Source organism: Anomaloglossus baeobatrachus, chromosome 6 (assembly GCF_048569485.1).
Source record: "Anomaloglossus baeobatrachus isolate aAnoBae1 chromosome 6, aAnoBae1.hap1, whole genome shotgun sequence".
In the NCBI taxonomy this organism is placed as follows: Eukaryota; Metazoa; Chordata; class Amphibia; order Anura; family Aromobatidae; genus Anomaloglossus; species Anomaloglossus baeobatrachus.
Window position 1 is genome coordinate 294,294,377 of NC_134358.1, and position 22,787 is coordinate 294,317,163.

Sequence of the window (22,787 nt, forward strand, 5' to 3'; positions counted from 1 at the left end):
GGTCTCCAGAGCTAACCGTCCACAACTTCTCAGCGGTGTGACTCACATTTCCTATACATTTCAAAGTAAACCTTTGACCGCCTGATGGCATTGAGCTCTGCTGCCAGCATAGTAAGGAGGTGTGTGGTATTCCTTGTGCGCAGTTACAAGGAAGGGTGGCCTGACCACACAGGGTTTGCGCCAAGGTAGAGGACCCACACGAGGTTGAAGAGGCAGAAGCAGTGTATTAACTTCTACATACAGAAGAAGGATTGAAACAACTCGTGGGGACGGCAAGACTTGTACAGCAGACCCTTCTCCATCTCTCCCCACAGTAACCCATTGCCCAGTCAGCGACATGTAACGCCCCTGTCCATGCTTACTGGGCCAATTATCTGTGGTGAAATGCACCCTGTCACACAGAGTTTCTCAAGGAAAAAGTGATGTATAGCGCGACATGCTGGTGTAGCGCGTGCACGCCTTTGTTGGAGAAGGAGTGGCGCCTGGGCATCGGCTCTTGGGGCACTGCGATGGGCATAAGGTCTCGAAAATCCTCGGTTAAAAAGGTTGGAAAGGCATTATTTTGGTAGCCAACAGTTTCCAGAAGCTGAAAGTCAACCTCTAAGCCATGTCATGCCCTTCTAAAAGCATGTAAAACACAGTAAGGGGACTCCAACCACAGTCTCCCTCGTTGCCACTAATTGGGCCAGATAAACAAAATATTCCCAATATTAAACAATTTTATTACAATAAAATCCACACCACAGTGTAAATCAAAACCATGACCTTGGGGTCAAATACATATAAAATGTCAGTGACAAATAACAAATAGAAAAGTGGCAGTGGTTCACAGTTATCACTTTTGAGCATAGGACTTAACTTGTGGGCTGTAATTAATTATTCGCCAAAGATTTGATTCATGACAGTCCATACAGTCCAGATAGTGATATGCTATTGCTCTTCAGGTGTCCTTATCATAGGAGTAAACCATCAGCCTTCATAAAATTCCACCTCAGTAACTCCACCTCGACGCGTTTCCCCACACAGTGAGTGTGGTTCATCAGGAGGCTATGAGGCAAATACACCATATCAACATGGAGATACATATAAAGTGCATAGTTTGAGAACATTATCACAATGGCATGAAAGAAAAATAGAATAAGGAACAGATATGCAAAATGTACTTGCCCAGAATGATATGAAAATCAGGTGTGCAGGTCCATGGCGTCAGGAGCAGGATCAGCGTGGTGCAGTTGATACTGTGCAGATGACCACCACAGTCCAAGTGATCGCCATGGATCTGCACCACCATATGTGGTATATATATACCATATATCATTCAATACACCTGGAGGTAAATCGGGCGGGTGCTATCAGAGCACCCGGTGCGCATGCCTGATACGGCGCGCGCCTGTCGCGCGCTCCCGACGGAGGCTTATGAGGGTCAAATCACCCACCGGCCATCTCCATTGGCACACTCTGGGTTCCTGACTGCGCATGCCCAGTATCGCGCGCGCGCCTCGCACGCGCCACACAGGAGCCTGCACGTCAGACCCACTGGCATACAGGAAGAAGCCACCGCGCATGCACGCGGTCTCCATAGAAGCAGCGCCAGGCGTCATCGGAGATGAAAATCACATGACCTGATACAGAAGAATGTGGGTGCGCATGCGTGGTGCCTTTAGTTTTAATTTTAACCTTAGATGGATCTTGCAACCACTGATACTATCGCTAAAACAGTGGTGCAGAATAGCTGATTTAGGCACCACCGAAAGACACCATCCTACTTAACCAAAAATACATGATATATAGATAGTACAGTCTTTGATTAAGTTAGACATCATACAATATTGAGACAATTACATAACTTATATCGCATGATACAATATAGATAATGCAGTTTTTGATTAGATTAGATATCGTACAGTATTAGGACAGAAAGCGCAACATAAATACCCACTATATACATTCCATATTCACCACAAGAATCCCTAGAGCAAGTACATAACAAATTCATTTTAATGATGATCATATCTATCAATATAGATACATCCCCCTAAAAATAAGGGGGTATTCTTCCAAAGTAGGGCATGGTGGAATTTTTAAAACAGTATAAACCCTGTCTATGCTAAGTGGGGAGGAAGCAATTAAAAGAAAGCTGTTCATTAAGCCCCTTTGGTGTAAGGGAGCCCACTCTAAATATCCATGCTGACTCCTTCTGTAGAAGAAGCCTGTCAAAATCTCCACCTCTGGGACTAGGCTTTACTAGCTCTATCACAGAAAAACCAATATGAGCAACATCGCCACAGTGGCGATTAGGGGGATGTATCTATATTGATAGATATGATTATCATTAAAATGAATTTGTTATGTACTTGCTCTAGGGATTCTTGTGGTGAATATGGAATGTATATAGTGGGTATTTATGTTGCGCTTTCTGTCCTAATACTGTACGATATCTAATCTAATCAAAAACTGCATTATCTATATTGTATCATGCGATATAAGTTATGTAATTGTCTCAATATTGTATGATGTCTAACTTAATCAAAGACTGTACTATCTATATATCATGTATTTTTGGTTAAGTAGGATGGTGTCTTTCGGTGGTGCCTAAATGAGCTATTCTGCACCACTGTTTTAGCGATAGTATCAGTGGTTGCAAGATCCATCTAAGGTTAAAATTAAAACTAAAGGCACCACGCATGCGCACCCACATTCTTCTGTATCAGGTCATGTGATTTTCATCTCCGATGACGCCTGGCGCTGCTTCTATGGAGACCGCGCGCATGCGCGGTGGCTTCTTCCTGTATGCCAGTGGGTCTGACGTGCAGGCTCCTGTGTGGCGCGTGCGAGGCGCGCGCGCGATACTGGGCATGCGCAGTCAGGAACCCAGAGTGTGCCAATGGAGATGGCCGGTGGGTGATTTGACCCTCATAAGCCTCCGTCGGGAGCGCGCGACAGGCGCGCGCCGTATCAGGCATGCGCACCGGGTGCTCTGATAGCACCCGCCCGATTTACCTCCAGGTGTATTGAATGATATATGGTATATATATACCACATATGGTGGTGCAGATCCATGGCGATCACTTGGACTGTGGTGGTCATCTGCACAGTATCAACTGCACCACGCTGATCCTGCTCCTGACGCCATGGACCTGCACACCTGATTTTCATATCATTCTGGGCAAGTACATTTTGCATATCTGTTCCTTATTCTATTTTTCTTTCATGCCATTGTGATAATGTTCTCAAACTATGCACTTTATATGTATCTCCATGTTGATATGGTGTATTTGCCTCATAGCCTCCTGATGAACCACACTCACTGTGTGGGGAAACGCGTCGAGGTGGAGTTACTGAGGTGGAATTTTATGAAGGCTGATGGTTTACTCCTATGATAAGGACACCTGAAGAGCAATAGCATATCATTATCTGGACTGTATGGACTGTCATGAATCAAATCTTTGGCGATTAATTAATTACAGCCCACAAGTTAAGTCCTATGCTCAAAAGTGATAACTGTGAACCACTGCCACTTTTCTATTTGTTATTTGTCACTGACATTTTATATGTATTTGACCCCAAGGTCATGGTTTTGATTTACACTGTGGTGTGGATTTTATTGTAATAAAATTGTTTAATATTGGGAATATTTTGTTTATCTTGTCAAACTACAATATTCCCGGGACTGTTTTGATCCAAATTCTGTACACTAATTGGGCCACACACACCCCACTTGACTGGCATCAGTTGACCTTCCCTTTTGAAAAAGAAAAAGATGCTTTGCATGAAGCACTCTCAAAAATACGCGTGCCTTTCCCGTCCCCTGGCTGACCCAGGGGAAGAAAAATCCTCTGAGAGCCATGACTTGTTCATCTTGGTTCTTTTAGAAACACAGCGAGGGGACTCCAACCACAGTCTCCCTCGTTTCCACTAACTGGGCCACACACACCCCACTTGCCTGGCATCGGTTGAGCCCCTTTTTGAAAAAGAAAAAGATGCTTTGCATGAAGCACTCTCAAAAATACGCGTGCCTTTCCCATCCCCTGGCTGACACAGGGGAAGAAAAGTCCTCTGAGAGCCATGACTTGTTCATCTTGGTTCTTTTAGAAACACAGCGCGGGGACTCCAACCACAGTCTCCCTTGTTTCCACTAACTGGGCCACACACACCCCACTTGCCTGGCATCGGTTGAGCCCCCTTTTGAAAAAGAAAAAGATGCTTTGCATGAAGCACTCTCAAAAATACGCATGCCTTTCCCGTCCCCTGGCTGACACAGGGGAAGAAAAGTCCTCTGAGAGCCATGTCCACATTGTCAGTGGACAGACACGTGTGCTTATCTGCCAGCAGACCCCCAGCAGCACTGAAAACAGGTTCCGAGAGAACGCTGGCTGCAGGACACGACAAGATCCCCAAGGCGTACGTGGCGAGCTCAGGCAATTTATCAAGATTGGAAGCCTAAAATGAGCAGGGCTCAAGTTGCACAATAATGGAATCGATGTTTCCTTGCATATACTCATATATCTGTGTGTCCTCCTCTTTTTCCTTGTCCAGCTGTTTTGTTTTCGCATGAGTATATGTCCTTGTCACTTTCCCATGTGTTTGAGTTGTTTGTCACCTTTTGGACACCTTTGAGGGTGTTTTCTAGGTGTTTTTCTGTGTTTGTGATTGCCTGCCATTGTTTCCTATGCAGTTCGAGTTCGGTTCGTCGAACGTTCGACGAGCCGAACTCGAACGGGACCTCCGTTCGGCGAACCGACCTCGAGCCGAACCGGGACCGGTTCGCTCATCTCTAGCAGCAATGTCACTCGCAGCTCGGTGTTTTTGTCATCAGACGGGACGTGTGAGTTCCATATCAGGGACTATGTCTCATGTGGCACCTCAAACGTCATATATTATGCCGTTTGTGGGTGCCCATTGATTTACATAGGACTGACATCGCGCGAATTGCGCGTTCGCGTCCGCGAGCATGTGAGGGATATTGCTGCGGCAAAGACTGTGACTGACCTTGCCTCCCTAAAAACTATTCCACGCCACTTCAAGGCCTACCATGGATGTGATCCGAAATCTCTACTAATACGTGGGATTGAGGTAGTTCATGGTGGCATTAGGGGTGGCAATATCAAGAATAGGTTAGCCCAACGTGAGACGCGATGGATGGTGATGTTGGGTACAATCACCCCGTCGGGTCTTAACGAGGCATTAAGTTTTGCCCCTTTTCTATGACATTACCCCACTGTGTGGGTCTCTTTTCCCCTCTGTTTGACTGTGGGATATGGATCTGTGTTTTTTTATTCATGTGTTTTATCCTCTTTTTATTCACTCACTGTGTTTCCTTTTTCCCTTTCACATGTCCCTTTGAAACAACAGCTCTGATCCTGCATGATTTCGATTTACCAAGCTAGAATGTGACATTGAAGACCTTTTCTACCTAAGTGGACACAGACACTGGACGGCATATGAGGCATGCCTATTGTATATTCACTTGTACCTATGTCATAAGTTTCGGTGCGACTCTATTTTGTATTTCCATTTATGCGACCGTATAATTGTAATACCCGTGTCTGTGAATACTTGGTCTCCATGCTTCTTATCTGTCATGGATGTGCGCGTGCGCGTGTTGCGCCGCGGGTCCGCCTTCCTCCCGGCCGTGGGTTATGGCTGGGGTTATGACGATGTGTGGAGGTTTCCGGATCTCGGGGGCGCCATACGCGCATGCGCCGGTAATATCTGTTGACAGGATGCAGCTGTTCTTATGGGACTAGCGGCTATTTAAACTAGCCGATTGTTACGATCAGTCACTCCCTGATGAAGCAACAGCGCACAAGCTATCTGTGAAACGTACGTCGGAGTTTCTTGGGGGACTTAACCCTTCCTCACCTGACAAACCTTCTTGGTCCATTTTACAATTGCTGACTGCACATTGTGGTATGTATGAGGCTCCTGCCAATTCTGTGTTCCCTCTGCCGTAATATCATGGGGAAATTTTGATTAACGCTGACCCAGAGTACTGATATACGATTGCTAATGAGGGACATTGTATGGGCAGGACCCTACTTGCAACCACTCTGTATACACAAGTGTCATATGCCTTATGAGTTAAGTGCACACATATGTGGTTTTCACTTTATGTGATAAATGTTGCAGTTGATACATAACTGGCCAAAACAGACTCCTCTGATACCCTCTGTTTTATACACGTGTAATGGGTTATTTACAAATAGTGTCTGCTTATGGTGTGGTTATACGCCTTATAAGATAAATGTACACATATGCGGTTTCTGCCTTAGGCTATGTGCGCACGTTGCGTACAAGCCCTGCAGAAATTTCTGCAGCGATCTGAAGAGCACACGTGCGCTTTAGATCGCTGCAGAAATGTCCGTAGTGAGCGCCGATTCCATGCGCTCTGCCTGCAGCTCCTGCCATAGACAGAGCAGGAGCTGCCGGCAAAGCGCAGGAAAGAAGTGACATGTCACTTCTTTTTGCGCAGCGCTTCGGCAGTAGCCGAAGCGCTGCGCTCTTAGACGCCACGTGCACACGGCCCCTGCACAATCTCCATAGACTGTGCAGGGGCCGCAGGACGCATGCAGTTACGCTGCGCTACAAAGCGCAGCGTAACTGCATGTTTTTACGCAACGTGCGCACATAGCCTAAGGCGATAAATGTTATGGTTGATACATAACTGGCCAAAACAGACCCTTCTGACATTCCCCCACCTTTTTTTACACACTGGTAAAGAGTTATTTACAAACAGTGTCTGTATATGGTGTGGGTAGATTTCGAGTCTTGGCTTATGTATTCCTGTATGATCTTTCTTTTATGAGATTTTTGCTGTATTGCTTTAATCATATACAAGTGTGATATTTGTGCATGACAGCATGCAGGAATGGTGCAGTCAGCATTGTCGTTTACCCTTTTTGATATAATCTCTATGTGACATTCATGTGGTTTTTTGATAATACTCCTTTAAGTGTCCTTGCAAGTTATGTCTGTGCCCTTTTAACATCCTTCCTCTTGGCCTCATCCTCTCTACTATTGACCCTATATATATTTATATATGTATTTTTTCTTATCCATTTTTGATACAATATAAAATAATAACAAAAATAAAATACATATTTTGTGAAGCAGCTTTACTCGTTTTTCTCCTGTTTTTGATTCTAGTTGTGAGTAGCTCTGGCACACAATGCAGCGTCCCAAGTGAGGGACGGCTGCTGTGTGTCTTTAATATATTGTTGGACTTCATGTATCTATTGATAGCACCAACGTTGGATGAAGTCAACATCATGTCTATGCCTGCACTTTCCTCACAAACCTGCATTTTTCCAGGGACACCCTACTCAACACCGTCTACACACAGCAGCCAGATCTCTGTCCCTCAGATGTGGACAAATAAAAGGCCATTTCCTGTGACCCATGACAAAGCTAAGAGGTTGACTTTATCCCTCTGTAAGCTCTTGGCTACCGAAATGCTGCCTTTCCACCTGGTGGACACACAGGATTTTAGAGACCTTATGTCTGTCACTGTGCCCCAGTACTAGATGCCCAGTCGCCACTACTTCTCTAAGAAAAGTGTGCCCGCGCTACACCAGCATGTCGTACACAACATCACCGCTTCCTTGAGAAACTCTGTGTGTGAACGGGTGCATTTCACCACCGATACTTGGACCAGTAAGCATGGACAGGGACGTTACATGTCGCTGACTGGGCACTGGGTAACTATGGGGATAGATGGTGAAGGGTCTGCTGCACAAGTCTTGCCGTCCCCACGACTTGTGTGTCAATCCTCTGTCTGTCCAAGTTCCGCCACTGCTTCTGCCTCCTCCACCTCATCTGGGTCCTCCACCTCCGCCCCAAGCCTGCCTGGTCAGGCCACCAGCGTTCTCACTGCGCAGAAGGAATCACGCACCCCTCATTACTATGCTGGCAGCAGAGTGCAACGGCATCAGGCGGTCTTTAGCTTGACATGTCTTGGAAATGAGAGTCACACAGCGGCTGAGTTGTGGGCAGCTCTGGAGACTGAGTTTAATAAATGGTTGTCTCCACTCAACCTGCAGCCTGGTAAGGCCGTGTGCGACAATGCTGCAAACCTGGGTGCGGCCCTTCGTCTGGGCAAGGTGACACACGTGCCTTGTATGGCTCACGTGTTGAACCTTGTTGTCCAGCAATTTTTAACACACTATCCCGGCCTAGATGGCATTCTGACCAGGGCACGAAAACTGTCTGCTCACTTCCGCCGTTCAACCGCCGCAGCTGAGCGACTTGCATCGCTCCAGAAGTCTTTCGGCCTGCCGGTTCATCGCCTGAAATGCAATGTGCCGACACGCTGGAATTCGACTCTCCACATGTTACAGCGACTGTGGCAGCACCGCTGAGCCCTGGTGCAATACGTCATGACGTATAGCCTGGGCCAACGAGATGCAGAGGTGGGGCAGATCACCCTGATGGAGTGGTCTCAGATCAAGGACCTATGCACCCTTCTGCACAGTTTCGACATGGCGACGAATATGTTTAGCGCTGACAATGCCATTATCAGCATGACAATTCCAGTCATTTACATGCTGGAGCACACGCTAAACACTATTCGGAGTCAGGAGGTGGGACAACAGGAAGGGGAGGAACTACAGGAGGATTCATATGCGCAAGACACAACAACATCACCAAGGTCCAGACGTTCATCATCACCAACGTGGCAGGCATGGGACCATGGGAGACAGGGTTTAACAAGGGTGCATGGTAGCAGGCGAAATGTTGAGGAAGGTGCAGGAGAACATGAAGAAATGGAGGACGAACTGTCCATGGACATGGAAGACTCAGCGGATGAGGGAGACCTTGGTCAAATTTCAGTTGAAAGAGGTTGGGGGGAGATGTCAGAGGAAGAAAGAACGGTTAGCACCTCTATGCCACAAACACAGCGTGGACTTGGTCCGCATGGCTGCGCAAGACACATGAGTGCCTTCTTGCTGCACTACCTCCAACATGACCCTCGTATTGTCAAAATTAGAAGTGATGATGACTACTGGCTTGCCACACTATTAGATCCCCGGTACAAGTCCAAATTTTGTGACATAATTCCAGCCATAGAAAGGGACGCACGTATGCAGGAGTATCAGCAGAAGCTGTTACTCGATCTTAGCTCGGCTTTTCCACCAAGTCTCAGAGGAGATCTCATTTATATGTATAAATACATGTGTGGTCAATATAAAGGACTGGCACATGACTTATTTCTTCCAAAGACAATACTAAGGACCAGGGGGCATTCACTGCGAGTGGAAGAAAAGCGATTCCGACAGCTAAATAGGAAAGGGTTCTTTACAGTTAGAGCAGTCAGATTGTGGAATGCCCTACCACAAGAGGTAGTAATGGCAGATACTATAACAGCTTTCAAAAAAGGGCTGGATGATTTCCTCAGTACACACAACATTGTTGGTTATAAATGACTTTGTGACCAAATGTAGAACTGGTGGAGGAAGGTTGAACTAGATGGACCTAGGTCTTTTTTCAACCTTAGTAACTATGTAACTATGTAAACAACCGTGCGGTGCAGGGAGTGAATCTCCCAGTTGTAACTTGACAAACATGGGACGGTCTCGTCATCTTCAACAGTCTACCCGTACCAGTAGCACCGTATCTGGTGCTGGTAACAGCAATTTTATTGAATCTTTTCATAATTTTTTTAGACCCTCCTTTGCAAGGCCACCAGAGACAACAAGTCTGACACATAGTCAACGGCTGGAGAGGATGATACAGGAGTATCTCCAAATGAACATCGATGCCATGACTTTGCAAATGGAGCCTTGCTCATTTTGGGCTTCAAATCTTGAAAAATGGCCAGAGCTCTCCACTTACGCCTTGGAGATTTTGTCGTGTCCAGCTGCCAGCGTTGTCTCTGAACGTGTCTTCAGTGCTGCTGGGTGTGTGCTGACAGATAAGCGCACGCGTCTGTCCAGTGACAATGTGGACAGACTAACGTTCATCAAAATGAACAAGTCATGGATCCACAAGGAATGTCCTACCCCTGTGTCATCCTGGGGAGAGTAAATGCTTGTGAATTTGGAATGTGCTTGATGCAAATCAAAACATCCTGTTTGCAACTAGGGCACAAGTGCTGCCACTGAAGGGGTGAGTGTCTGTGTGGCCCAATTTTTGGAAAAAAGGGAGACTCCGCTTGGAGTAACCCTTGCTTAGATTGTTTTTAAAAATGATCCAAGATGCACAGAGCTGGAATCAGGAAAGACTTTGCTACCTACCCCGGGGTCATCCTGGGGACGGTTAAGTATGGCGTATTTTTTAATGTGCTTGATGCAAATCTAGCTGTGAAGTGTACAACTGGGGCACAAGTGCTGTCACTGAAGGGGTGGGTGTGTGTGTGGCCCAATTTTTGGAAAAAAGGGAGACTCCGCTTGGAGTAACCCTTGCTTGCTGTGTTTTTTAAAAGGAGCCAAGATGAACAAGTCATGGTTCAGCAAAGACTTTGCTACCTACCCCGGGGTCATCCTGGGGACGGTTAAGTATGGCATATTTTTGAATGTGCTTGATGCAAATCTAGCTGTGAAGTGTACAACTGGGGCACAAGTGCTGCCACTGAAGGGGTGAGTGTCTGTGTGGCCCAATTTTTGGAAAAAAGGGAGACTCCGCTTGGAGTAACCCTTGCTTACATTGTTTTTAAAAATGATCCAAGATGCACAGAGCTGGGATCAGGAAAGATTTTGCTACCTACCCCGTTGTCATCCTGGGAACGGTTAAGTATGGCGTATTTTTGAATGTGCTTGATGCAAATCTAGCTGTGAATTGTACAACTGGGGCACAAGTGCTGCCACTGAAGGGGTGAGTGTGTGTGTGGCCCAATTTTTGGAAAAAAGAGAGACTCCGCTTGGAGTCACTTTGCGGTGTTTTACATGATTTTAGAAGGGCGTGCCATGCCTATATCTGTGTCTCCTCCTCTTTTTCCTTGTCCAGCTCTTTTGTTTTCGCATGAGTATATGTCCTTGTCACTTTCCCATTGAATCTTTTGGTTGTGCTAAACGCTGCAACTTTTTATCTACAGTTCAAGACAATTACCTCTCTCAGTTGGTAGATGAACCAACCGGTGGAGATAATTTGCTGGATCTGGTCCTGTCAAATAGACAAGATACAATTTCAGATCAATAGGTCTGGGAGCATTTGGGATGTAGTGACCATAATATGATAAGTTTCAACAAATTAAGGGAAAAGCTTTATCATGTAGACTATAATTATGTCATGGTAGCTGGGGATACTGAATATGAATGAAGCACATTTAACACTGGAAGTCCCAGAGAGGGGTCATTTAACATTTCTACCTTTGGAACCCAGAGAAGGGTTGAATGACCTGAAGGATTTTAGCTAACATCCTATAATCACCGTCTTTTGTTCTGTAATGAAGGCGAATGCTGTCGCACCACAGGAGGTTGTTGTTTTCCAACCTCCTGTGGTGCGACAGTAATAGCCTTAATTACAGTTTGGACTAAGGGTCATTTGACCCTCTTTCGGGACAACAGGGGGAGCTCGAAATTTCTGGGACTTCTAGTGTTAAGGATATACTACTAGAATCCTGTAGAAAACGTATACCCTATGGTAATAAAATGTCCAGGATTAAACAGAAACCATTATGGATAAATAAGACAGTACAAAGTGTGATAAGACAAAAACAAAAAGCATTCAAAATCTTGAAGACCGAGAATACAGAATAGCATTTCAGGAGTATCAAAGTCTTAATAGGCTATGTAAAAAAAAATCAAGCTAGAAATGTTAGCAACTGAAAAACAAATCACCAGGTACATTAAAATAAATTCGTAATTTTTTTTATAAATACTTAAATGTCAAAAAGAAAAAAAAAGGATGGTATCAATCCCTTAAAAGATAATATGATAATTATAGAGGACCAAGAAAAGTCTGAGATATTAAACAGGCACTTTTCATGTGTGTTCTCTAATAAACTGACTGTTCCAGAGATCATTCAATATGGCAAAAATTAAAGTTTGCCACCTGATATAACTAATTGAACACAAAAATAAGTATGCCTGCTTCTGAGTAAATTAAACATTGACATATACCCTGGGCTAGATGGCATTCATCAATGGGTATTGAGGGAATTGAAGTTAGTAGTTGACAGACTGCTGTATTCATCTTTTGTAACAGGGTTGATGCCACAGGATTGGAGGATGGCTGATGTTGTACCGATATTTAAGAAAGTTAAGAAGGTAGATCCAGGCAACTATTGTCTCGTAAGTCTAACATCAGAGGTATGCAAAGTTTTTAAGGACATGCGAAGATGACATGCAAAAATATATAGCAGAAAATTATGTAATAATTGACAACTAGTATGCATTCATGAAAAATAGTGTTTTGGGTGTCGATTACAAATAACTTAAATAATAATGCTTGCAATGGAAACCCGGGGTCCGCGATGCAGCTATAGGCTGCTGCTAAGATACTCACTAGGTTAGACAGAACTAAAAGAATAATGTAGGTGTTCAGGCTGCTTTACACACAATCATATCGCTAGTGATCTCGTCAGCGATGTGACATGCCCAGATCGTTGTTACGTTTTGCCGAGATCGCTCATAGGTCGCTACATCATTCAGCAAAATATTGTTTCACCAAGGCGGTCGTGTGGATGTTGTTCGTCGTTGGCAGGGTGTCAAACGTAGCAATATGTCTGCTGCGTTCCAAATGACGTACAATATTTTGAAACTGAACGACGTGTCAACGATCAACGGTTTTCACCCTATTTGCGATCGTTCGGAGTAGCACGTAGGTGTAACATGCAACGACGTCGCTAACTATGACGGAAGTGCTTCACGAAAACCGTGACCCTGACGACATATCGTCAGATAAATCGTAGCGTGTAAAGCGGCCTTTCCACTCAGAGGTGTGTTACTCCACACACCCTGAGAGTAGTGGAACAGCAATACTCATTGTTACGTCACAAGGAATATGCAAAATAAAACTAAATAGCCATGACCTCTGTTGACAGCACAGAGGAAGGGAACTAAACGTAACGAACGTGAGGAGTTGTGATAACGGCACTCTCCGTGTGTCTGCTCTGGTGACCTACCTAGACAACCAGGTCCCACTGCACAGAGTAACCCTCTCACTGAACCCGATTGCGGTTGGTGTAACAACTGGCCTTCCGCTATGGCTGCCTAAGCAGTCCACAAACAGCCCCAGCCTACTGGGGACACCGCACCGACCTATCTGCTGTGCCTCTAGGTACTGACAGCTTACTGTTGGTCACCCACACAAGCAGAGCGCAGTTGGACCTCCGTGTCTAGGCCCTAACAATAGCAGTGTGCACCCAGGCTGGGCACAGACAACTGATACCAAGATGGCGGCAGACAGACACACAGTGCTACACATGCACCACTCACTGAAAAATGATCAGTGCACACCGTCATGTGCGCCACCTCGCCTTTTAAAGGCTAAGCCACGTCCCAAACACTCGCGGCCGCATCACCGATGACGTCACTTGCGGGCCAATCAGGCGGCGCCACATCATCAGGTCTGCTGACGCTGGATCCCCAATTGTGGGTGACAGCGTCACTGACATGTGCATTACCACAAATTTTACACTTAAGGGTACTTTACACGCTGTGATAACGGTACCGATATCGCTAGCGAGCGTACCCGCCCCCGTCAGTTGTGCGTCACGGGCAAATTGCTGCACAACTTAACTTCCCTGCGATGTCGCTCTGGCCAGCAAACCGTCTCCTTTCTAAGGGGGCGATTCGTGCGGTGTCACAGCGACGTCACACGGCAGCCGTCCAATAGAAGCGGAGGGGTGGAGATGAGCGGGTGGAAGATCCCGCCCACCTCCTTCCTTCCTTCTTTTTCAGTAGACGCAGGTAAAGAGATGTTCATCGTTCCTGCGGTGTCACACAGCGATGTGTGGTGCCGCAGGAATGACGAACAACATCGTACCTGCAGCAGCAACAATTTTTGGTAAATGAACGACCTCTCCAAAACCAACGATTTTTACCTCTTTTGCGATTGAAGGTCGCTCGTACGTGTCACACGCTGCAATGTCACTAATGGCGCCGGATGTGCGTCACAAACACCGTGACCCTGACAATAAATCATTAGCAATTTCGCTGCGTGTAAATGGCCCTATAGACTTTGTTTTCAAAGTCTTTCTCAACTGCGCATGCGCCGTAGCATTGACTATGCTGTCAGTAATAATATTTCCAGCAAGAGCCTGGACATAATGGGTCTTGGCCAGGTGCTGGGATCAATGACAAAGCTAAGCAGCAGTTTCCTCAGCTGAGCCCAAATGGGAGAGCACTGAAACCATAGCTGGCCCAGACTTGCCTTCGAGGCTGGAAACAACCCAACGCCTAACAGATAGGTTGTGTCTAACCAACATGGTGAGTTTCTATGAGGAAGCAAGTGCAAAGCTGGATGTTGGTAATGCAGCTGATGTGATTTATATGGACTTTGCAAAGGCATTGGATACCGTACCACATAACAGCCTTATACCGAAGTTCCAGAAGCAGCGACTAGAGTAAACTATATGCAGATGGCAAAGAATTGGATATAAGACAAAAAAACAAAGAACTCTTGTAAATTGTACATTCTCTAAATGGGATATAGCCCACAGGGACGTGTATTGGCACTTATTCTTTTTCAATGTCTTTGTTAATGACTTTGTGGATGGGATTGAGAGTAAAGCATCAGTCTTTGCCGATGACACCAAACTATGTAGGATATTAAAATCTGACCTTAACAGTACAATATTACAAAATGATCTGGATAAGATCTCTGAATGGGCAAACACTTGGTAAATGACATTTAATGTTGATAAATTTAAAGTTGATAGAGTAAGGTACCTAGGACGGAGTAATCCTATTGCTGAATATACAGTACATTAAATAGAAATAAACTCGAGACTACGGAACAGAAGAAGAACTTGGGTATTCTGGTCACATATGAGTTGAGCAGCAGCAGTCAATGTCAAGCAACAGCTGCAAAGGCAAACAAGACTTTAGGGTGTATAAAAAGAGATATAGTTTCTGCCCTTGGGTGCATAACAGGGTATTTTGACTTCCATTTTGAAGGTCTGTGGTATGGACAACTGAACGGAACGCTGACGGACAACGAAGTGGATGTGGTCAGAGATGATTGCGTTTGGCCAACATCCGGTTGGGAGAAGGAGGCATCAGCGCCACCTTCTTGCACACCAGTTTGGGAAGCAGGCAGCCCAGGGGAAGTGGCAAAGTTTTGAGTCTGGAAATCATGTTTTTCACCTAAATCTGTCAACCACCTAGTGGTGTGCTTGGCTAACATATGATTTCTCATGCTAGAGGTGCCCAAGCTGGGAGTATTTCTGCCTCTGCTAAGCTTGGTCTGACAGATATTATGACAAATGGCAACTGTTTGGTTCAAAGGACTCTTGGAAAAAAACTCCCACACAATTGCACCACGGACCCTTGGACTCTGAGATGGCTGTGGTGGTGCACGGATCCTTGGACTCTGAGATGGCACAGGTGATGCGCAGACCCTTGGACTCTGAGATGCCACAGGTGGTGGTGTCATGTGCACAGTTGATTGACTTCTGGCAGTGGTTGAAACCCTTTGTCTTACAGCCTTTTTGTGGACTATGGTCACATGCTCCTCTGCACTGCTGCTCTCACAATCCATGCCACCCATCCATGTTGGATCAGTCACCTCATCATCGACCAGGTCATCTTCAAATTTCTGAAGGTCAACATCTTCGGTAATCGAGGTTTCAGGCTCACCTGAGGGCAACTGTGTCTCATCATCCTCCAACACTTCCACCTGATTGCCCAGCATGTCACGGCCAACAATATGGCTTTCTTTTGGCCTTGGGTGCTCAAAGATCTGTGCATCACTGCACACCATGGCCTCACCTGTGTTGGTGGTGTTGCGCGGTGAAAGGCAAGACAAGTCAAAGGGTCCCGTAAACAGTTCCTCAGAGTAACCTGCTTAGGTGTCATATGTTTCCTTAGAATACTGATGTTGGGAGGAAGGAGGACCAGGCTGAGGATTCAATGGGCCAGCCTCTGGGCTACTCAAGTCTGTCTGTGTGGACCCTTGGGATTTGCTACTTGACAAGTAACTGGAGGCATTTTCTGCTAGCCAACTCGGGACCTGTTCACACTGTTTAGAACGCAAGAGTGCTTTCCCACGTGGACAAGAAAATTGGGTAGGAAGGCAGAGGTAGATAAAGCAGGAACATTTTTCTTTGGCTCGATCACACTGCTTGGGCGACCACTACTGTCACTACCACCCCGTCTACGGCCCTTACCCCCTCTTTTTCCCATTTTTTTGGTTTGATTATTTGAAGGTGAATACTGTAACGTGACCTTTTCTACAGGCAGTGGAACAACACTGATGCCGGGTTGTTAAACTTGTGTTAATAGTTTCCCATGATAGCTGTTTCTGTAAGTCTAAAGACCACAAGGTACCTTTATTGGACAAAGTACCACTTGGAGGAGTCGACAAAGATGTTGTGAATGTCTTTCAGCCCCAAAAGAAAATAGGGTTTGGCACCACTTTTATTTTAGTATTGGTTTTTGGCACTCAGAGTGTGTTTTAGTAACAGCAGCACACTATGTAGGTTCTGTAAGATAGGAAGACGCCACCACCAGGATGCTAGTTTGGTGCTATGAAGGTATTTTGCTACAGGCAGAAATAGTGGCGCTGACACCGAGTATTAATAAAAATTTGGTAACGCTGAGACTGTGTTTTAATATGAGCAGGCCACTATCTAAGTTCTGTAAGATATGAAGCTCCCAAAATTATGCTAGGTTGCTGATAGGAAGGTACTGGCCTTGAGGCAGAAATAGTGCCACTGACACCGAGTATTAATAAAAATTTTCGAACACTGACACTGTTTGTTAGTTGCAGCAGGCCACTATCTAAGTTCTGTAAGATATGAAGCCACCACCAGGATGCTATATATTGTGGTATTTGGCTTCAGGCAGAACTACAGGCTGTGACAGCAAATTTATTTTAGTTTTTTTTTTTTTAAAACTTACACTATTTTTTTTAGCAGTAGGGTGCTAGGGAGTTTATGTACGCTATGAAGACAAAACAAGTACGCATCTGATCTGGTATGAATTGAGATGGTGGATGAGAGGCACTACACTACACCTGAACCCGTTGTTTTGACAATTTTGGGACTTTTTTTGCAAGTTGTTATACCTATTCCTAGTTTAACAGACACAAGGGATGTAACAGTGCTGAGATTGTTGATTATTAGAAGCAGATGTCAGGACAGCTTTAAATCTCTCCTTGCCTGTGAATAAGCTCTCCCTATATCACACACTGCAGTAACAGACCGTATGCACCACTAATAAGAGGATTTTTTTGGGGCGGTATAAAACAGGAACTGCTCTCACCTAACTAAGCAATGCACTAACACTGTCCCTATACCTGGTTCTACAATTTACACAGCTGGTAGCAACTAGTGGGCACTGTGTTCAGCCCTTACAAGGACTATTTTGGATTTTGCAGCAAGAAAGCTATCTCATAGAACACACTGCACTGTCCCTATACATGGTTCTATGATTTACACAGCTGCTGTCATGGTTTGCCTCCCCTTCCACATGGCTAGGGGGCGGAGCCTTCTCCAGGGCCTCACTTCCAGAGCCTGTATGCCTTAAAAGCTGACATTTCCAGTGAACCAGCGCCGGCTATAAGCTTAGAGCTGCGTTGCCTGTGATTGCTGGTCCTGTAAGTGATATCTTGATCCGTCTGTTCCTGTGCCCCCGTGCCCTTGTCTGTGTTCCGTCCCCTGGTCGTCCCTCCAGTCCTCTGTCCCCTCTCCTATCTCCCCACTTGGTTGCTGCCTCTGGTACTGACCTCGGCCTGACTTTGACTCCGTTTCTGCTCGTTCCTCCAGTCCTCCTTTTGCCCGTACTGTGTTTGACCCAGCCTGCCTGACTATTCCTCACACACCCCGCAGCTCAGCTCCCCAGCTGTGCTGTGGGGCAGTGTACGAGAACACTGTGTATTTACTAACTGGTTCTGTGAAGCCCCACAGGTGTTGTGTCGGTGCATTACCTTCAGGGACTCCACTCGGCTGGATCTGGTCACAGGTAGGAGATCTTCTTCTTGTCGTGACGCCACTCTCAGTATTGCGGCCAGTAGGGACCGCCACTGCAGGTTGAGGGTCGCCTGGGGCTGATGGTATGTGCAGTTAGCTGGAATAGCCTCCTGAGAGTGAGGCAAGCCCCAGGGCCCGATGTAGGTGCGTAGTACCACAAGTCGCAGAATGACTCACACAGGCAGAACTGTCTTTCAAGGGCTTTACTCACATTTGATGGCAGGGTGAGTAGCCCGGGCGTAGCTGGGATGAACCAGATGGGAACCGGGTATCCTTCAGGCTGACTTTATGAGGGTGACTACTGACTCGCCTTCCTTAGCCCTTGGTGGTTTGGGGTGACCCCGACTTTGAGTCCCTATGGGGGTCACCCAGGGAAGATGCTGCAGCCTCTCTCCCCCTTTTGGTTGCCGTTTGCTTGTTCCCCGGACCAGGCCACTCCAGCTGCTTGCCTCCTGTGACCTATGGGCCCTCACTGCGGTTACGTGGCTGCGGCTTTTGTGGTGTTGTGGTGTGGGCTTTGAGAGCCCCACACCGGCAGGTTTAGCAGAAGAAAGCTGGATCTATCTTCGCTTCGGGATCTGCCGCCCGGTTGGGCCTGGTGCTCTCTAGCAGTCTCCTTACTTCCCACTCCGTGCTTTCTCTCTAGCTGAAGCTGGCTTTCAGGTAGCACTCCTAGTTGACCGTTCTCCCCCGTCAGTAGCCACTGCGCGGGCGCTGTTAGACAGCCTCAACCCCACAGGTCTGCTCCTCACTGAGCCCTAAGGAGTTCTCCTCTAACTGACTCACTGCTCCTCCTCTCCTGTTCTTGCCTACGCCACCTAGCAACCAGATTCTCTGACCACACCCCTTGAGAGGAGATGGAGGCTTTTGGCCCCCTCCACTATTCCAGTGAAGGTCAAGGCTTTTCCCCCTCCTGGGATCCCCAGGGGTCCTCTCATGGGTACATGTGTGAGACCTGATCACTATGCGCCTGTGTTCCACACCCCTGTCAGCCTTCTGGATTACCTGTATTGTACTGTCCCCAGCATGGGTGCAGTACTCAGTGGTGCCTGACCAGGTCAGGGGCGCCACATTCCCCCTTAGTTATCACCAGCACGTCCTCGGGCTGCAAGACAACATTTTAAAATGCATAAAACATTAAAACATGGTAAAACATTTTTAAAAGCACCAGGTACCATACATCACCACCCTCCACCCACAAGTCCGTTAACCCACCCAAAACCCTTTCACGTTGGCCGCGGCTTCAGCCACTTCTGGCAGGATGTAGAGGCGGCTTTCATGGGCTGGTGGTCTTCAGGGTATACCTGGCCTGGTGGATCCGCGCCTCCAGCCTCTTCTGGCAGGATGCAGAGGCGGCCTCCACAGTTGGTGCTGACCAGGTACCCTCTTTGTGGTGGTGAGCCAAGGCCCCATAAACAGGCGTGCTCTCTGGTTGCAGGTGAGCCAAGGCCCTATATACGGACGGGCTCCTCCTGGTTGCAGACGAGCCAAGCCCCTAAACAGGCTGACTCTGGTGGCGGTGGTGCCCTCTGGTGTAACTATTTACACTGCGAGAGTTTGTGGCTATAGCCAGTTCATAGCCTTAAGGTTTATTTCTCACAATAGTTTTTGTGGGCACATTACTTGAACTTGAGAACGTTGCAAAACAAACTTTTTCAAAACTTTAACTTCTGTACTTCTTTCTTTACTTCACTTTACTCCTCTTTACCAGGGCTTGAGCCTGTATGGCGGTGGCACCTGCTGCTTTCCTGCTCTTTATCGTCGTCTGTGGTCGTCTCATCCGTAGGTTCTTTTTCTCTGCTTTGTCTTCCTTCTCTTTCTTTAGGACTTTGTGTTACGTCCAGGGCATACAATCCTCTTTCACCTTGATGCATAGTAAACTGGACTGAATCTCCCATCTTTAGATTTCTGCCAGGGTGTCCTCGAGGCAGATGAGCTCTCACATCTCTTCTGTTGACAAATATCCCTTCTTTGATACCAGGTGCTACGATGAATCCGTATCCACTTCTCAGATTAAAATCCTCCACTACTCCTCTGAAAAGGGGTCCTCTGGCCTGGGCTTTGGACCTTCTCAGGGCTCGTTTTTCTTGCAAGTCTCTGACGGTGACTTCTCTCTGCTCTGGGGATGACGGTGCAGGGGATAGTTGCGTTCTGTTGCGGTGTGTCTTACGGGTTGGATTCTGTAGGGTGCAGCTCACAAACTCCCAGGTAAGGCTTTTGGGCAGTTCTTCTTCTGCAGATGGTGTCAAGTCTTCCTCATCCCAGCGAGAATAGGGCAGCATCTCTGGCTCTGGGTATGGCTCTGGAGTCAGCCTCTCAGCTTCCTGGCCTCCTCCCCCCCTTAGTTCTTCCTGGCACTCCTTGGGTAGCAGTGCTGGGGATGGACTTCTTTCTGCCGGCCCAGGTGGGGAACTCTTTGCTGTGGTTGCTGCAGGAGCTGTCGGGATACTCTTCGGGGTGTGCGGAGGGAGCATGTACCGCTCCACCATCTCCCGTGGGAACTTAGCTTCCAGGTCGGCTTTTAGCTGCCAGTATGCGGAGTCCTCACCTACCAGGGATTGCCTAGCAGGGACTTCCTGAACCTGGGGAGCCTTGTCTGCTCTGGCCTTGCAGGCCGGGGTAAATGGTACGTCAGCCTTGTCTTGGCGGGCCGCGCCTGGCATGGCGGCGGCCTGGTCTTGGCGGGCCGCGCCTGGCATGGCGGCGGCCTGGTCTTGGCGGGCCGCGCCTGGCATGGCGGCGGCCTGGTCTTGGCGGGCCGAGCAGGGCATCGCTGCGGCGGCCGGGGCTTGGCGGGCCGAGCAGGGCATCGCTGCGGCGGCCTGGGCTTGGCGGGCCGCACCTGGCGTGGCTGCGGCTTGGCTCAGCGTCGCAGCTGCGATGGGGTCTGTGCAGGCTGGGCTGGGCATCGCTGCAGGGACCGGGTCTTGGTGGGCCGAGCAGGGCATCGCTGCGGCGGCCGGGGCTTGGCGGGCCGAGCAGGGCATCGCTGCGGCGGCCTGGGCTTGGCGGGCCGAGCAGGGCATCGCTGCGGCGGCCGGGGCTTGGCGGGCCGAGCAGGGCATCGCTGCGGCGGCCGGGTCTTGGCGGGCCGCACCTGGCGTGGCTGCGGCCTGGTTCAGCGTCGCCGCGCCGGGCGCCTCTTCAGGGACCGCGGGCGTGGCAGCAGGGGTCGGGGCATCCGGGCCGGCAGGGGCAACACTGGACTCACCCATCGGTAGCAGCATCGGGGTCTGAGTCGTCACCGCCCGGTCTGGCACTCGGTGCGCGGCTCTCTCCTCGTAGGCCCGAACCGCCGCGGTCATCCATAGGAACTCCTCGCGTCCCTCTCTGATCAGCCTTCCGACCCTGGCTTCCAGTTGATCGCAGAACTCGGCGAGCTCCCGACACCACCAGGCAGCGGAGCCTGGCTCTGAGTCTCTGCTCTCAGACGCCATCTTCATTAGCAAGCTGCTGGCTTCTCTTCTGCTCCGCCGTCTGCGGACGCTTCCGCTCTCTTTGCTGGCAAGCTCAGAACTCTGCAGGGGATCTCTGGGTAGCCACACCTCTTCGTGGGCGGTAACTTCTTCCAGCGCGGGCTGCTGTTGTTTTTCAGCGCGCTTTTCATGGTGGCAATATGGCGGCGCTTCCAATTTTTCAAGCGGACCGCCCAGGCACATGGTCACCTGTCTGAACAGGTCTAGTCCTTATCCTGTTCGTGACGCCAGATGTGAAGCCCCACAGGTGTTGTGTCGGTGCATTACCTTCAGGGACTCCACTCGGCTGGATCTGGTCACAGGTAGGAGATCTTCTTCTTGTCGTGACGCCACTCTCAGTATTGCGGCCAGTAGGGACCGCCACTGCAGGTTGAGGGTCGCCTGGGGCTGATGGTATGTGCAGTTAGCTGGAATAGCCTCCTGAGAGTGAGGCAAGCCCCAGGGCCCGATGTAGGTGCGTAGTACCACAAGTCGCAGAATGACTCACACAGGCAGAACTGTCTTTCAAGGGCTTTACTCACATTTGATGGCAGGGTGAGTAGCCCGGGCGTAGCTGGGATGAACCAGATGGGAACCGGGTATCCTTCAGGCTGACTTTATGAGGGTGACTACTGACTCGCCTTCCTTAGCCCTTGGTGGTTTGGGGTGACCCCGACTTTGAGTCCCTATGGGGGTCACCCAGGGAAGATGCTGCAGCCTCTCTCCCCCTTTTGGTTGCCGTTTGCTTGTTCCCCGGACCAGGCCACTCCAGCTGCTTGCCTCCTGTGACCTATGGGCCCTCACTGCGGTTACGTGGCTGCGGCTTTTGTGGTGTTGTGGTGTGGGCTTTGAGAGCCCCACACCGGCAGGTTTAGCAGAAGAAAGCTGGATCTATCTTCGCTTCGGGATCTGCCGCCCGGTTGGGCCTGGTGCTCTCTAGCAGTCTCCTTACTTCCCACTCCGTGCTTTCTCTCTAGCTGAAGCTGGCTTTCAGGTAGCACTCCTAGTTGACCGTTCTCCCCCGTCAGTAGCCACTGCGCGGGCGCTGTTAGACAGCCTCAACCCCACAGGTCTGCTCCTCACTGAGCCCTAAGGAGTTCTCCTCTAACTGACTCACTGCTCCTCCTCTCCTGTTCTTGCCTACGCCACCTAGCAACCAGATTCTCTGACCACACCCCTTGAGAGGAGATGGAGGCTTTTGGCCCCCTCCACTATTCCAGTGAAGGTCAAGGCTTTTCCCCCTCCTGGGATCCCCAGGGGTC